The sequence below is a fragment of the Protopterus annectens genome, chromosome 9.part0 (assembly GCF_019279795.1).
Source record: "Protopterus annectens isolate FY-2018-M chromosome 9.part0, PAN1.0, whole genome shotgun sequence".
Classification (NCBI taxonomy): Eukaryota; Metazoa; Chordata; order Ceratodontiformes; family Protopteridae; genus Protopterus; species Protopterus annectens.
In genome coordinates this window covers 256,334,648-256,350,396 of record NC_056743.1, presented here as the reverse complement: position 1 = coordinate 256,350,396, position 15,749 = coordinate 256,334,648, and the positions used below count along the sequence as shown (strand labels likewise).

The following is a 15,749-nucleotide window of genomic DNA, read 5'->3' as shown; positions in this document are numbered from 1 at the left end:
TACATATAGACAAGAGTAGTGGATTATGGACCCTTGAGGGACACCAAGTTTGAGACTTAGCTGGCTGGAGAGTTTTCCCTACCAGTCAGGTAGGACTGGAACCACTGGATAGCAGGCTTGTTGAGAGAAATAGATTTTTGTGAAAGAATGACAAGTTCATGGTTGACAATGTCAATAGCTTTTGATGAGACAAGAAAGAGGGCGGAGATTACCTATTGTCAGTCCTGGTTTGGTATATGGCAGTAGTAAAGGAAAGGAGGGCTGAGGTGGTGCTGTGGTATGTTCTGAAACCATGCTGGGAGCTGGATGGTAAGTTATTTTGTGTAAGGTATTGCATTACTTGCTTGTGTATACATTTCTCCATTATTTTTGGCTAGTGGGGAAAAAATGGAAGTGGGTCTATAGTTGAATATGTCGGAGGAGCTAACACCTTTATGAAGTGGGATGACGTGAGATTTTCCAGAGGGAGGGAATTGCGTTATCAGAGAAGGTTCTGTTGATGAGGATAGATATGGGATATGCTATGGCAACCGCCGCTATCTGTAGGTACACTGCAGGAAGGAGGTCAGCAGCGAGGGTGGTAGGTTTTATTTTATTTTTTTTTTTTTTTTAGAAGTGTTTTAATAAAACTAGCGGAGATTGTTTGAATGTTAAAATTTGGGGCGATTTATTGGGTAGAGTCGACATGTCATGTAAGTGAGAGGGGGTTAGTTGATTTCCTAGGGATTGGATTCTTTCAGTGAAAGAGTTATTAAAGGCACTTGCAATAGTCTCTGGGGAACTATGGGTATAGCTAGTCGGGGTTGGGGTGGTGGAATGACCTGGACAAAGTAGTTGATTTTAGCTTGCCCATAACTATTGAGGGTTGTTATGGTGTTTTGGTAAGAGATTTTGGTAGAAGCTTTTTTATCCAGTATAACAGAATTTTTTCCATCATTCCTTAATTGAAAACGTTTATCATGGTCAAGTGGGGATTTAGTTGTTCTCCCGCTGGCCCAGGCTCTCTACCTAGTTTTGATTGTAGCTTTGGTATTGTTCTCCCGCTAGCCCAGGCTCTGTTTCTAGTTTTAATTTTAGCTTTGGTAGTTTCCATTCTTCATCCTCGTAATAGTTATCCTTACTTCCTCCAAGCTGTTCCGCTCCACTTACTGATTCACTATCCACACATCATCCAGCCTTCTCTCTCTCTCATTTTCTGCATTGTTCAGCCACTCAAAGTGCTCTTTCTATCTGCTCAACACATCCTCCTTGCTTGTGAGTATGTTTACCTCACTATCCTTTATCACCCTTATCTGCTGCACATCTTTCTCAGCTCAGTCCATCTGTCTAGCCAATCGCTAATGGTCCTTTTTCTCCCTCCTTAGTGTCCAACCTTTCATACAACTCTGCATATGCCTTATCTTTAGACTTTGCCTCCTCTCTCTGCCATGCTCCTCAACTCCTTACACTGTCTACTTTCTTCATCTCTCTCCCACTGACACGTCCTCTTTGGCAACGTCTTTCTCCCTATACACTCCTGTAGTTGCACATTCTACAATCATGTCTCCTTGTCCTCCTTCCTCTGTCCAGATGTCACACCAAGCACCTTTTCTAGCCATCTCCCTCACTATCTCTGCTGTAGTTGCCCAGCTATTCGATAACTCTTCACTGCCACCCACTGCCTTTCTTAAGTCTTGCCTGAACACCACCTCACAATTAACCTTTTTCAATCTCAAGCATTTGACCCTTGGTTTGACTACTCCCACTACATACAATTGGAGATCAGTGTACACCACCCACCCACAGTACCACCAAGGTAAACCATTAAGTCATCTGTAGCATAACACTTTACATTATATAATTTGTGTACTATTTAAGGTAGTGATGAGGAGGTTACTTTTGAATCACAAAGTCTGCCAGTCATCAAGCCATCCTCAGACTGATCTCATGTATTCCTCAGGGTTGTGGCTTTAATCTTGGTCAGTGTTCATAGCTGCCGTGGTGATGGTGGTGTGTTATTGATGCAGCCATAGGGAGTCTTTGTTCTTTCATCGGCATCCTGGCAATGACAGTATTTTTATTGGCAAACACCACACCTTACGTGGGGAACTAGAGATCAATGATACCGCATAGGCTCACAGTGCCTTCCTCACATGGGTGCATACACTGGCATGCCCACTGTGCAGGGTAACACCACCCTGGTTGAAAGAACCTGCACGCCCACTGAAGTGTACCACTGTTTTGGTACTTGGTGAGCCTAACGCACATTTCTAGGCCATGTCTGCAGCCCAGCACCTTTTCTGATGGCTACCTGAGCAGGACACAGCTGTCTCCACCCACATCGCCCTTGATGACCATGTCCATCCTCCCCTGGCAGTGCCATCACAACATATTTTCATGTAACCAAGGAAATAAATCAGGATTTGTAATGACCATTAAAAACATTTAGAGGGTGTAATACATTATATACTAATCTCTATTGAGTTAACTTGTAAGCGAAGGATTGGTCCTGAGGGCCACCCTCTCCGGCTCAAAGATGATGAAAGGCTCCACTGCCATGACAGACTGTAGTTTGAAGTACTTCTAGCTGAAGTGACGGCCAAAAGAGCGTGTAGTGCTGAAAACCTTGTAGCTGAAGTGACGGACAAAAGAAAGACAGTCTTCCAAGATAAAGGTTTTATATCTGCAGTAGCTGCTAGTTCAAAAGGAGGCAGTGTGCTTTTTTCCAGCTCCAAATTGAGTTCCCCTGCATGATTCTGCGCTCTCCTGGGAGGCCTTACATTTTTTGCCCCTCTGAGGTACTGCTTTAGCAGGGAGTGAGAAAAGAGTGGAGGGTCTGGTTTGTAATGATCCGAGATGGCAGAGGCATGGATTCTTATTGAAGAAAAATATAGGCCCTTGTGAAACATCTCAGTTAAGTATTGCAAAATCTCATGAATATTGGGCTTTGGGGAGTCTATTCCTTGTGCTTGGTTCCAAGCACCAAATATCTTCCATTTATCATTTTAAGACTGCAATAACACTAGGCCTGCTGGCCTCCAAAATGACGTCCATCACAGGTTTAGTGAGACGTGATTGGTGAAATTAGTTGATTAGCCATGCTGCAAAATTCAGAGTTTTGAGCTGAGTGTGCAGAGTTTGATACTTCTGCTGAGACTGTAGGTGAGCTATTTGAGGCAAGTACCACGGAGAATTGTGTGACGTACTCCTTAGACGCGGGTACCATTGTTGGCAAGGCGAGTGGAGCAATCAGAATCATTTTTGTTTTTTCCTGTCTGACTTAGTCAGACCTTGGAGAGTAGAGGCAGCGGGATTAAGGCATAGACTGTTTATTCTAGCTGAAGGAGAGAGCATCCACTTTCCATGCTTTTTTGTGATGAGTTCTTGTTCAGAATTTTTCCAAATGATAGTTTAGGTGAGATGAAACTAGATGTATATCTGGTCTCCACCATTTTTTTGTTAACATGAAGACTTTGGGTTCCAGTTTCCATATGTGCATGTCCATAAGATTTCTGCTTCTGTTGTCTGCCAGAGTTTTTGCCTTTCTTGGCAGGAATTGATCATGAACATGTAGTTAAGTGAAGGTTGTGTTCCACAAGGCCATGGCTGGTCTGCAAAGGGGGGAGAAGTGGGTACCCCCTACTTGTTTATGTACCAAATAATGGTATTCTTTTCTGTCTTTATCAGTAATTGTCCTGGATGAAGGAAGTCCTTGAAGGCTGTCAGAGCATTCTGTACAGCTATCATTTGTTTCTAGGTTGATATGTAGATGCAATTGGTTTGGCTCTATTTGCCCTAAATGCCTCTCACGGCCAGATGGGCCCCCAAAGCATAGTCTGATGCGTCTTATGTTAGGGCTTGGGTGGCATGGGGTAGAATGAATGACAGTCCCTTGTTTTGGTGACATTCATCTGCCCACCAAAGGAACTTTTGTTGCAAGCAGGGAATGAAAGGAATCATTGTTTCCAGGCTGTGACCATGTTGACTCCATAAGGTTTTTATGTACCATTGAAGTTTCCTCAGATACAGACTCACATATGGAATTAGTAGAATGCAAGTTGCCATGAACCCCAAAGCCTGCAGAGTTTCTCTTGCAGATAGCTGGGTTTTTGGTCCAACTTGTTGGAAGTATGTTGTGGACTTTTGGACTTGCTGTGAAATACTATTCAAAAAGCGTTTTTTCTACTTAGAAAGCGTTTACTACACATTACCATTTATCCCTAAGCTGCATATCAATGATTCTCCTGAAGTGTTACCTCTCCTTCAACCCCTGCTGTTACTGGGATTTACCTTTTCTCATACATATCATTATTTAAAGAATTTTAAATGCCATTTAGTCTCAAGCTTCAGTGATGGACACCTGCTAGGCCATTGTCTACAGACACATAGGCATTCTATTGACTTTGCTGTAATTTCCTGCTGTGAAGGACTTTTCAAAACCCATTAAGCAGCTCATCAAGCATTTTCTACATATTATCATTTAACTGAGCTGCAAATGCAAGACTTTCCAGAGGTGTTAGCTCTCCTTTAACCCCTACTGTGTTTGAGTGGTTTGAAGTGAATAGCAAAATGTTCCTCCTTTATTTACAGTTTTCTGTCTCCAGTCGAGTATTTACACGAGACTTCTCACCCTTCCTAACTGACATCCTGGTATTCAAACCTTTGTGAGGCAGCTTGGCTTCATAATTGTCTCTCTCTGCTAGTCAGTCCGATTTTGAGTAATCTTGGCTCTTTTGTTGTCTGTCTAAAGGTGACTATTTAGACATGATAGACCTCTCTCACCTTCCTAAATGGCTCTGTGGTACACGATCTTTTATGATTCATGTTGTGGTGATAGTTGTGTCTTGCCTTTAAAAAGGGTTGAATGTGTCCAAAAATTTAAGGACAGGTTTAAACTTCAAAGCATCTAAATGTTTTTTTATTCTATCCGAGCACCGCCACCCACGTGTAGACAGAGAAAGAGAACCAGAGAGAGACAGCTACACATATTTACATATATGGTACTTGTAACACAAGTACCATATGTAATATGTTACAAGATATGACTGTCAAGAAATATGTTTGATATTTTTTTGTAACTGCCTCTGTTTGGGTATGCTGACTAATGGGCATTTATGTACGTATCCCATACTTGTGTGTATATCAGTATGTGTGCATTTTCAAAGTGCTTACTGTAATAAATGTGTATGTATGTGTGTGTATGTCAGTGTGTGTATGTACAATGTTTGTGGAAAGGCCTATATAGCGCAACAGTAATAGTGAAGAATAAGTGAGGTGAAAAAGAAGCAAGATGTACACGGTTGATAGGTTCATAGGTTCAAGGGTGCGTGGTCAAATTAGACCAGGCAAGAGTTGACTATTCCTGTACAGCAAGGGTCACCCCTGTTGATAATGAACCGGCGACAATGTTGCTACCTGTAGTTGGGGTAGAAAAGATTTTTTCCAGGACATTCGAATTTAGTAATTCACTTGCTCAACATTTACGGGTATTGGTAGATAAGGGGAAGTTGCCTCTCCCGAGTGCGACTGTGTTTTTGGATGTATCCCAATATTCTAGATGTGTGTTTAGGATTTTCACATTCCACTTGCTGCAATGATGGATATGGTACATATTAATTGATGGGCTGTGATGGCCCCCCACTTAGTAGTGTGTTGCGGACTTGCCCCCTGTAAAACGTTTCAAATAGTGTATTTGGTCAGTAGCTTTAGCAATTGTCACTTTGGGGGTTATGATTGTTGGTACATATGCTTTCGCCAACCTGTGGTGGAAGGGGGGTTATTACATGAGGGATGACTGCTGTTGCTGGCGAAAAATTAATAATCTATAAAAATGTCTGACTTGGTAAAAGTACAGTCTGCATTATAGTTTGTGCTCTCTCTCTAAAATTGCTTCCGTGCTACACCACCACATGCATATGCCTTTGAGGGTCCAGTACCACATCATGTTGCTCACAAGAGGTCTGTTTTTGTACAGGTGGTCATAATTTTTTATGATAACTCCTGTACTGAAAAATATGTCAAAACAATATTTCCTATTCTAGCAGTACAAACGTGTGTATGTCCTGAATTACATGGCCCCCACATAATGTGTGTACACATTATCGGAAACACATACCCGCATGTGTTAATGTGCATGCTGAGGTGACATATGTCATTTTACTTTGACAACATGTCACCTTCTCGAACTATGCAGTAGGCAGGCATGATAAGGGATGAGTTGTAAAAAGGTGACTGCATACATATGGAATCATATCTCATTGACTGACTTTGTGAGCCTAGATAGTGTTTTGCCTGTAGCGTACACATGCTTTTGACACCTGGCAGTGACCCATCTACTGTTGATAATAGTTTTTTGGACACACAGCCAGATTCTTACTACTGTGGGCAGTGTATAACTACAGACTTTTCCTGCTGCTGGTTTGTGGGTTTCTAATATTCCCTTTCATCCCTGGCTGCCAACAGCTAATGATTTTCATGTGTAGGAAGGTAGCCTGTATTAACTGTAAATTAAGAGACTGTTTTTGTGCTGAGAAAGCGTTGTGCCACTAAGACTGACATTTGTCAGGGACATAAACGAAGAACGCTTTGTAACAGTATTACTTTCAAATCTTTCAGTGTGGGTACTGTGATGGAACCAGATACATGCACAGTGAAGCAAGGCATGCAGATGGAAGGTCAGTATTGTATTGAGTTGAGCTGCTTTCTCTTTTTGAATGCGCATACTGTAACTGTCACAGTAGTGGGTTGATAACACCATGATCTGTGCTGGTTTAGGTGTCCCTCAGAGACCTATCCAGGTGTGGATATGTGGCCATTCCTACGTGCACTGGTCAGCGAGAAGAGCTGTAGAAATAGGAGCCAAAAATTTGTGGCAAAGTGAGTCCGAAATGCAGGTGTCGTGGGTCGGGAAAAGAGGCTTGCAGTGGGATGGTCTGCTATGCTGCCTGCATGAGAAAAACGGCAGAGGTGAAAAACCAGATATCCTAGTACTGCATCTGGGAGGAAATGACCTGACCACATGCCCCCTTGTGGATCTGAAAGTGGAAATTAAGAAAATTTTGTGGAGACTGCTTACATGGTGGCCTAATCTACATATCGTATGGTCAGACATCATACAAAGGATGGATTGGAAGGGCGCACGTAGCATTAAGGCCATTGATAAAATCAGAAGACTGCACAATGGCTTCATGTGGGGACAAATGGAGCTGTGCAAAGGATCTGTGATTAACCATAACGCTATTAATCCTCGGCGGCCAGAGTTATACCGGTTTGATCATGTTCACCTTAGTGACAGTGGACTAGATATATTTATATGTCATTTGAGAGAGTCTGTAATATTTGCAAAAACTAAGGTGCTCAGTTGTCCTGGTATGTAAATAAATGTGCTGACCCACACATGCAAGAAAATGTGTTTGACTGGTTAATTTAAGTGTTTGTCTGTAGTGACACAAGTAATAGGTCCATAGGTCAGTACACAGCAATATGACATAGCCACAGGCTTGATAACACATGTAAAATAAATAAAAACAGTTAATGTACTCTTGGGTCTGTCTCAGTTGTCATGGATAATGTGGTGGGGGGCACGGAAAGCTCTGTTGCCAGTTGAGGGGTGAAGATCAATATGTACCATGGGTATTGCATTAACCCTAATAATAACTTCGTACGGCATGGCATGTGTTGATCATTTAGTGACCAAGTGAGTGTTTATCTCTCACAAGAGCAGAAATCATTTGTATATGACAAAATTAGCCTCTGTTTTTTGTATACCACGATGGTTGTGGATAGCACACCTACTATTTCTATCAATTTGAATATGCGTCATGGTAACTGGTGGACTACACATCCCCTATGTTTACAGCCAGTACTCGCTGATCATCGCTTCTGTTAGGGAAATAAAACACTGGAATCAATGCATCCAGACAACAGAGTTTCTGCATGGGCCTTTCCAGTAGTATCTTGTGGCATTTAGTTGACTAGGAAATCTATCAAGAGCAACCCTGAATGTTGATAACCAAATGGGTTAGATGGTGGTATATCTTGTTTTTGGACAAACAGTACTAGTTACAATGTAATTAACTCTGCTTGACAGTAAAGCAATGCCGTTAATACCTATAATGGTTGCTTTGGTTAACTATAGGGGAATGTCAGAGTACAGGTAAATGTCCTGATGCACGGTTGAGTGACAATATGATTCATTTTTTTTAATTGTGTTTTCTTGTGTTTGACATGTACATCAAACTTGTTAAACTGGCATATGACTTCACTGCATGCATTTCCACCCTTACTGCCAACTCAGTCGTACATAAACTTTTGACACTTACCATCACCTACTCTGTTCTGAAAAAGCATGGTTTCCAAACTTATACCTATTTACTGTCTCTGCCAGTCCATCATAGACTCCATGAAGTTACGTTTTTGTCAAACGTAATAAATTGATTATAGCAGCAGTACAAGGATAGGACTGTGTCATCATCAGCTTCTGAGTGGTAACTGTGCTTCATCTTCTGAGTGGTAATTGTGTTTCAAAGTTAAAGTGATACTGCAACTATTTTTGTATTGTGCTGTGCAGTCAGTACATGTATAAGAAAAATTCAGAATTCACAGTGTAGATGAAGTCTACTTGTCTATGGTGAAACTTGCAGAGTACGTGAAACTGTAGTCGCAAGTTTCATCAGCTTACACATGTCATGTATCCCTGTTCATGCTTAAAATGTGGAATGCTTCCGCAGTGATTGAAAAGTACAGTTTTGTACCTACCATAAATGTAGATGTCCGAACTGGATAGCATCTGCAGTCATAACAACAGGGTTGTCCTGTCGTCAGGCAGCCCTTCGGTCGGCCAGATTCCAAAGTCTGGGTCCGGCTTCGGCTGATGTCGCACTTCACCCGACGTCATCTCTGCTGGTCTTCGGGTATAAAGGCATCAGCCCACGCCATTTTCTTCAGTGTTTCTTGCCCCAGATGCCAGTTGCCCTCTTGGAAGGCTAAATTTTGGGTAAAAATGCCAATGTTTCCCAAAGGATAGAAGGCAAACACAAAAAATAAGCATGTATGTACATATATACAAACAAATACACCATAAGAGACTCCCCACCAGCTAGCTATTAGGAGGGTAAATACCCTAGGAGTACCACAGAGGGAAGGAGGGAGGGTAATCCTGACTGCAGATGCTATCCAGTTCGGACATCTACATTTATGGTAGGTACAAAACTGTACTATGTCCTTCATGGATGCATCTGCAGTCATAACAACTGGGTAGAATACCATAGCCAACTAGGGGAGGAGGAAGAATAGATTATGGTGTGGTTAGGATCCCTTGCAGTACAGCAGTGGCAAACCCTGCTCGGGATCTGGAATACAGAGGTAAATTATAATGCTTGGCAAATGTATGCACGGAGGTCCAAGTAGCCGCCTCAATAATGTCCTTGGTTGCCACTCCTCGTAAGAAGGCTGGGGTAGTGGCTGTTGCTCTTGTAGAATGAGGTCGTATGTTCTGTGGAATTGGTTTTCCATGGAAGGAGTAACAGAATCGTATGCAATTTCCTATCCATTTGGAGATTGTCTGTTTGGAAATTGCTTTTCCTTCCCTTCCTGTTGCATAGGCTACAAAAAGCTGGTCAGTTTTTCTGTTACTTTTTGTTCTGTCCAGGTAGTAGCGTAGCTGTCTGTGTACATCCAAGGTATGCAGCATTCTTTCCCCTCTGTTTTGTGGGTTGGGAAAGAAGGTAGGTAGGTGGATTGCCTGGTTTAAGGACACTCTGGATACCACCTTAGGCATGAATGTAGGATTAGTCCTCATGGACACTCTGTCTTGGTGGAAGATTAGGAAGGGTTGTACTGCCATTAGGGCCTGAAGTTCAGAAACCCTCCTTGCTGAGGTTATTGCCAGTAGGAAAGCAGTTTTCCATGAAAGATGCTGTAGGTCTGCTGTTGCTGCTGGTTCAAAAGGTGCGAGTGTCAACTTTTCTAGCACAAAGTTCAAATCCCAAGCTGGCAGTGGTTGTTTCCTAAGAGGTTTTACATTCTTGATCCCTCTGAGGAACTGCCTGAGTAGAGGATGTGAAAAGACAGGTGGATCAAAGCTGTATTCTGCTGAAATAGCTGATGCATGTATCTTGATGGAGGAATAGGACAGGCCTGTATGTAGAAGCTCTGCCAAGTACTCCAGAATGTTAGCCATATCTATATTCGACACATCCTTCCCTCTTTCAGCACTCCAAATGACAAACCTTTTCCATTTCCCTGCATAGTTCCTTCTTGTTGAAGGTCTGGGCTTCAAGGATAATGTCTTTAACCCTTTGGGAGAGATCTGGAATAGTTGCTGCTATGTGATGTGCCATGCAGTCAGTTGCAACGTTTTTAGGTTTGGATGCATGATACTGTAGTTGTTCTGAGTTAACATCAAGGGCATCAGGGGTATTGACCACATTTTGTCCCGAGACATGCTCCTCAGCAATGGGTACCAGTGTTGTCTTGGCCAGTTTGGAGCTATCAGGATTATCCTTGGACGTTCCTCCTTGATTTTTAGTAATACCTTGTGTATCAAGGGCAGAGGTGGGAATGCATATGCTGTCAGGCCTTTCCAGCTGAAGGAGAGCGAATCCACTTTCGTTGCAAGTGGATGGAATGTCCTTGTGCAGAATTTTTTGAGCTGGTGGTTGAGAGGGGAAGCGAATAGATCTATCTGTGGCATTCCCCATTTCTTTGCGATGGTCTTGAAGATGTCCGGGTGTAGCATCCATTCGTGAGCATCCGAGGTGGTTCTGCTTAACATGTCTGCTAGATTGTTCTCCTTTCCCGGTACAAACATTGCCTGTAACTGGATGTTGTAGCTGAGTGCCAGGTTCCAAAGGTCCAAAGTCATTCTGCATAGGGGTATGAATGAGTGCCTCCCTGTTTGTTGATGTACCACATGACTGTGGTGTTGTCTGTCCTTATCATCAAATGGCCTTCTTTGAGAAATGGTCTGAATTTTTGGATTGCCAGTTTTACTGCCAGCATTTCTTTTAGATTGATGTGCAGGTGAAGCTGGTCCTGCCCACAATCCTTGCACGCATTTGTCCAGCATGTGAGCCCCCATCCTAGGTCTGAGGCGCCTGTTGTGATGGTTTGGCTTGCTTGATATTTGTGAAAGGGTAAGCCTGGGTTTGACTGGCATGCTTGAGCCCACCATAGGAACTCCTGTTTTAGGCATGGAATTAGTGGAATTTCTGCTTCTAGGCTGTGCCTGTGTTGGGACCATAAATTCTTTAGGTACCACTGTAGTTTTCTCATATGCAGTCTGGCATGTGGAACCAAGATTATGCATGATGCCATGAAGCCCAAGGCCTGCAGAACTTTTCTTGCTGTTAGCTTGCTGTGGTTTGTTAGTGCCAAGAAGTAAAGAGGGAGATCTTTTGTTTTTCTGCAGTTAGGAATGCCATTTGTTTTACTGTGTCCAATTCCGCCCAAGAATGTCCTTGTCTGGGATGGAATCAGCCTTGATTTTTGCAAATTGACTGTGTATCCCAGTGCTTGTAGCAAGTAAATGACCCTTTGTAAATCTGTTGTCAGCTTGCTTTTGTTGTCCCTTGTAGCAGGCAGTCGTCCAGGTATGGATAAATTTGGATTCCTGTAGTCTGCAGTGGGCGATTACTGATGCCAGGCATTTTGTGAATACTCTGGGCAGTAGATAAGCCAAAGGGCAATGCTGAGAATAGATAGTGCTCTGATCCTGCAAGAAATCTGAGGTATCTTCTGCAATTTGGTCGAATGGGGACGTGCAGGTATGCCTCCTTGAGATCTAGAGTTACCAGCCAACACTCCTTGCCCAGCATGGGAAGAAGTTGCTGTAGGGTCAGCATCTTGAATTTTGGGACAATGATGTATGTGTTTAAGGTGGACAGATCGAGAATAGGTCTCCAACTTTTTTCCTTTCTTGGAACTAGGAATAGTCTGGAGTAGAATCCTTTGCCTTGCTCTGTTATTGGTACTCTTTCCACAGCTCTCATCTTTGTTAATTGCATTATCTGCTGTAGAGCTTCTGTTTTTTGATTTGGAGGAAGGTTTGGCATTCCTCTTTGACTGGTATAGTGTGGAAGTGGAACCGTAACCTTGGTCTATGGTTTGCAAAATCCACTTGTCTTTTGTGATATAGTGCCAGTTCTTTGAAAATAAGGTTAATTTTCCGCCTAAGGGTGCTGCTATTTGTTCCCTGGTAGGCGGAGTCAGAATCAAGTCACTGTGATTGCCCTGTTGTAGTGGTAGTGGCTGTGCCTGTGTCTCTGTTATTACCTTGCCACTGTCGTCCTCTGTAGGCACCCCGTCTGGATTGATTTCTGCCTCTGGAACGTCTATTCCTGCCCCTTTGGGATCTTGTGGAGTCAGGAAAGGACCAATTTTTGGCAGGTCAGTTCCTGCTAAACCTTGGGGGCTGAACCTGCAAGAAATCTTTAACCGTTTGTACAGATTTTGCCTTTTCTTCCATTTTCTTCATTACCTGCTGGGCAGGTGTACCAAACAAACTGGTCTTATCCATAGGAGCATCTAATAACTTAGCTTTAACATGATCCGGTAAAACTTGTTCCTTCAGCCATGCATGTCTTATCACTGCCAGTCATGGCTGATCTAAATGAAGCCTCCAGTGCATCATAGCCACATTTTAAGGAATGGTTACTAACCTGTTGTATGTTATTTACCATTTCTAATAGATTTTTCTTATCTATAGAGTCATCAGAGGATAGCTTTTTAGTTAACTGATCAAGCATAAACTCTTGGTATTGTATCATGTGAAACTGACAGTTTAAAGCTCTAGCTGAGAGAGTAGCAGAGGTGTAAACCTTTTTGCCCCATTTGTCTAAAGACCTGGCTTCCCTTTCAGAAGGAATAGGGTTTTTTGCTGTGGTTGAGGCTACTGCCTTAGGGCCCTGGGATATAGTTTCGGGGTCTGCAAGAGGGGCCTTGTATAGGTGATGATGAGTGTCTGGCACCCTGTAAGTTAAGTGGGTCAGATCCAGTCTTAACTACGAATCTATCTGGTTTGGCAAGTGCTGGAGGTAAAGAATCTGGTGCAGTGCAAACATCATTAAATGCATCGTCCACAACAGAGAGGACAGGAGGTATAGCTAAGGGCCTGTGTTGTGGTAGGTGCAGAAAAGTCCTAAGTCCTCAAAATTGGAGAAAGGAGCCTCTGGCTGGTCTGTAATATCTGAGTCTTCCGCAGAATCATCAGAGGACACAGGCTCGAGGGGCTCTGCTCTAGGTCTCTTTTCTGGGGGCTGAGAGGCCCTGTCTGGGTGAGATTGAGATCCCCTAATTAAGGATATTAAATCTTCTGCCAGAGTAAGCATTTGTGAACTAGAAGTGGGCCTGGTTGAGGGGGGTTTAACAGGCACTGACTTAGTAGATTTGGCTGCTTTAGCCCTGGCGAAGGCCTTAATAGACATGGCTGCAGGAGGCCTAGCAGCACCACGTGCTGGGGTAGAGACATCCAAAGGGATGGTGTCTGATAAGTCACTAGTAACCACTGTAGTAGGTAAAATTTCTGAGGCCGATTCAAGTAAGGTAACTGGAGCCTCAGTAGTAGTCATTGATTCGGCCGTACTCTGATCAGTTTTCTCTGTTTCGGCCGAAACAGAGACACTCGCGGTTTGCCTAACCATGGTTTCGGCCGAAACCGCGGACCGCGAGTGTCGGTCTTTTTCTTTGGCGCTTTTAACAATTTGCGTAGTCGGAGGATCCGACGGCATAATGTACGCAAATTCAGAGCCGAAAAACTGTCCAGCAAACTCCGACCGACGTCTAAGCGTTCATCGGTTGAAAGAAGCACAGGCCGAACAGGCTGCTACGTCGTGGTCTGGGCCTAAACAAGGCAAACAGTAAGAGTGGAAATCTTTATGAGGTATTTGTTTCCCACAAGTTAAACAGTTATTGACTTTTTCTGACATCGGCTGAGGCAAGAAAGAGTCCCCAACGGGGTACTTAGCTTTTAGAAGTCTTCGAAGGAGTATTCGATAGTAGTAATCTCTGGATCTGACCGACCGGCACTTGAACAGCTTCTGCTTCGGGCGCCACGCGGCAAGAAAGACTGAAGAAAATGGCGTCGGCTGATGCCTTTATACCCGAAGACCAGCAGAGATGACGTTGGGTGAAGTGCGACATCAGCCGAAGCCGGACCCGGACTTTGGAATCCGGCCGACCGAAGGGCTGCCTGACGACAGGACAACCCTGTTGTTATGACTGCAGATGCATCCATGAAGGACATCTGGGAAATGCCATGCATCTCTGCTCTGCAACTGGATTGATGTCATGTTTCAATGGACAATGTGTTGCTTTTTGCACTTCACAGAATTATTTGGCGTGATGTTCGGGATGAATATGCACGGTCCACTTCCTTTCAGTTTTGAACCCGAATATGCACCGGGAGAAAGAGGACCAAAACAACGCCGAGATATCAATGGAAGCAGTGATGTAGAAGAACATGAAGAGAACACAGAGAGCATGACTTGGTGCACGTGTGAAAAGTGTGTTTTAATGAATACTACTGCTGTGTATCGTCCCATTGTGCACGTGCTAAAATTGCTCAGCTTGAACTCGCTGTTCAGCCAGTGTGCATCACTGATCACACAGACTTTGAAATGGCGTGCCTAACGCCACTTGTACTGGAATTGATTCTGCGGTCAATGCACTACGTTACAAGGCAATCATGCAACATACAGTGGACCAACAGGTAAGGGAGAAGTGTCTGATTCGAAATATGGTTGCTGTTACAGCACATAAATACTCACCGGTGCTATTTACGTGGTGCTATTTCTTACCTTGCACTGTATGAACATTACTTTTTAGAACAACACCAATTATGTCAGGTTAACTTTCATAGCCAGAGAAAAGCATGGTGACTTCCTTTCCAGCTATTATAGGTAAATGACTAGGTTGTGGTAATACATTGGTAACAGTGTAGAAAGGTGTAAAACTGATGCTGCAGTCAAACGTTTACGTATTAGTGTCAGATTGGAAAATATTATCCGTTGTCTAGATTCCGGTGATAAGTGAAGAGTTGTATGTTGGCCAATGTTTGTTGCAGGTAGCCCACAGAAACATGTCATAGTCCTAACTAGAAATGTGAACAGAATGTTTTTTTGATACTTGTGATGAATTCAGGATGAGGTGTAAGTTGTTATAATAGGTGTTGTGATTTGACAGGTTGTACTGCGTGGTGGCATACCGGGCTTATGTGCTATGGATTTTTGAAAATCGAAGACTCTGACGTGGGAACACAGTTGTAATTCCGGCATGTGCAGTGTCACGTATACGACAAAAATTTCCTGAAGACAACGAATATGCTGGTTTCCTGCCTTTTGAAGGGTTTTGGGTATACCCGGAGTAACGAGCATACATTGGTGTAATGGAAGTTGAATGACTATTCAGTGTCTATAATGGACATCGGAACATTATGTTTCTCTGCTATAAGCATGTCTGAAAGTGTAAAATGTCCTGTGCTTGTCAATGGCAATAAAAGTTCTAATTATTTGTAAATTGTTTCGACTTATGAATATTTGAAGCAGACTGTGTGAATAACTGATGTACTGGAAAGGTAAAGATGGATTAGTCATGTTTATTTGCAAATACTGACTTTGGGTGTATTGCATGCAAGTTGTGCATTGTAGGTAATGTGTGGTCTGCTTCATGGCAGTGTACGCAATAGAGCCTATTATGGTCCTGCAATACATCATGTCACCAACGTAGATATGGGTATTACAGCCTTATCAGACCATGGCTCTGGCTCATGACGA

General features: G+C 43.1%; 1 protein-coding gene across 7 annotated transcripts in view; it reads right to left on the bottom strand.

Moving 5' to 3' along the window:
* Positions 1-15,749, bottom strand: part of CAPRIN1 (cell cycle associated protein 1) — a 2,078,829-nt gene that overhangs the window by 1,538,174 nt on the left and 524,906 nt on the right. The window lies entirely within an intron of this gene.